Raw genomic sequence first — 2,645 nt, forward strand, 5'->3', positions numbered from 1 at the left:
AAAATTCTGAAGAAATATAATGTTTATAAACATTCTGTTTCTTCAGAATTTTCCAGAGCAATTTCCATCTTAAATGATGCACAATATACCTATGCCTTGGAGGCCCTCTGGTAGGCCTCAGGTATATATATCAATTAACCGTGAATTTTTTTAATAATAGGACATATAATAATATATGTCCTATTATAAAAAAATCATGGTTTATTAGTTAAGAATATATGATTCCTAAATACTTCATTTAGTTACAAACATGCGAGTACTTGGTGTTCAAATTGTATCTCCTCGTCTGAGGAATTTGTCAATTGTATACTGCTGCATCCTCGTCATACGAACAAAGTCGGCACAGAAATCCGATGGCAACATTGGGCTACCTTCATCAGGGGCACAGCTAGGAATCAAGGCTGGGGGGGGGTGGTGTAGGCGCAACTACTACTTACGGGTTTGGGGGTATTGCATACCCACCAGGGTGAGTGGGAGTTATGGGGGCCCTCCTCCAGAAAATTTTAAGATTAATGGTTCAAAAATACTAGTTTTACAGCTTTATGAGAGATATTTGATTAATCCTAACACTATTCTATAAGTAATACTAATCCATTAAGTAACATGGATTAAACTTTAAAATTTCTCTGAGCTCTGGGGGGGGTTTATCCCCCAAAACCCCCCCTTGCTGCACCGCTGACCTTCCTTGCGTTTTGCATAAAGAAGAGTCGCAAGCGTAAATCCTCGCAATGAACCTCCTTGCATCTTGAGATGTCACTAGGCTACGCTCAGTTGCAATTTTTTTCCATCTCTATCCGCACCTTCAGCTCTACCTTGTTGCCTGTATAATATGGTTTCAGTAATATCAACTTCATAGTTTTCATTGGTTCAAATTGCAGTCGATATTATCTGACTCTTCGTGGATTCTTAATCGGTAGTTACAGTTTCAAGTTGAATTTACTTTCAGATTCTGCTGTAATGTTGAAAACTGCATTGGAATGTTTGAAACCACGATGGAAATAACAATTTTGGATTGTTTGATTGTTAGTTCACAAATGACTAGTAGTGAGTGAAGGGAAAACTGACTACAGAGATGGGGATGGGAAAAAGAGTAAGGAACAAAGATAGGTTGTAATCTTCCAATGGATACAGCTCAGTTGTATAATGGAAAGTGGGTAAGAGGATAGACCACATGAGTCAGTTGAATTTTTTTCAAGATGTCGCAAACAAAAAGCTCTTGGTAAGCAAAATTGTTCATTTCGACCAGTCTTCTCTGCTCGACATTAGCCTGTAATCCCTGGAAATTGGCCCGTACCCGCTCGTATACCCTCACCATGGGTGTCGCCACTTCTTTCTCACTATCCCAGGCTCATTCTATCATCCATAGCCCAGCTACTGCTTCAAGATTCCTCTCCTCTTAAACACAACATTATAATGAATATGGTCTCATGGTCGGGAAACGGTATCCGAATCCTCTAACATATAATATAGCAACAATAACTTCAAGAATACAGCAAGAATAGGTACCCTTGTGAAAAATAAGGCTAAATTCAATGAGGAAAATGTAAAAAAACCGTATTCGGATACATAAAAAATTTAATTTCATCGTGAGTATATTGTCCAGTGTTGCCATCTCATGGCTCAATAAAGTGGCATACTGCCTCAGTTAAGCAGAGTAAACTCTGGGATATTCTTTTATTGGGTTCTATTCTTCAAGATCTGCCCCAGTTATGCGGCTGCCCCAAGGAATCCCATTAACTGGAATCTACTGTGTGTAAATAATTACTGATAGAAATTGAAACAAAGAGACAGACACATAAACACGTGATAATGACACAGCGTGGTGTGGATATGGAATGAAAGTGGAAAACACATGGAAAAATGTCACCTCGACCGGGAATTGAACCAAGGACCTTCTGCTCTCTGGGCAGATGTTCAGACCTCCGAGCTATTCAGGCTACTCTTATCTCCAGTGTTTTCGGCGGGGAGTTTATGCGACCAATTCCTCCAGATGTAGCCCAATGTGTTGGCCAAGAGATGGCTCTGGGTGCAGGTCCCGCCACAAAGGAAGAATTCAATGCACACAGAAGATGAAATGGAATGAAAGATTGTCACACTCACACAAACAGTACAATACACCTAGACCTGAGTTTCAGGGAATACTGATTCCAATGAGAAGAAACTAACCATGGAGGTTACAAACATTTCAAATTCACATTCACACAAGATGACCCTTATCTTGTGGTGATACAAAGTTAAGGTTTCTAGAATTATGTTTCTCACGCATCTTTAGCCTTAATATGTATGCCATTTTCAGTCAGTGAAAGAAAAAATTTAATTTTATAATGCTCCCGTGTAAATCAAAGGGCTCACTATTTATTTAGTTCTTCCCTGCTAAGGAGCACATACTGAAACATTACCATTTTAACAATTTTCATTTGTAATTTTGATGTTGCCATTAGAGTTATACTTCAGGCAATTCTTTGAACAATTTGACCTCTTATTCATGTATGTATTATTTATATGGTCATTCAGGATTTCCATGTCCTTTTTTTTTAAAAATCTGCTGCCTCATTGAAAAGTCTCCTTCACTAAGAAAAAAACCTTATATTGAATTAAATTATGCAAAATATAGGTTAGAAATAATCATGGTTTGTGACCACCAA

Source organism: Ischnura elegans, chromosome 9, assembly GCF_921293095.1.
Source record: "Ischnura elegans chromosome 9, ioIscEleg1.1, whole genome shotgun sequence".
Classification (NCBI taxonomy): domain Eukaryota; kingdom Metazoa; phylum Arthropoda; class Insecta; order Odonata; family Coenagrionidae; genus Ischnura; species Ischnura elegans.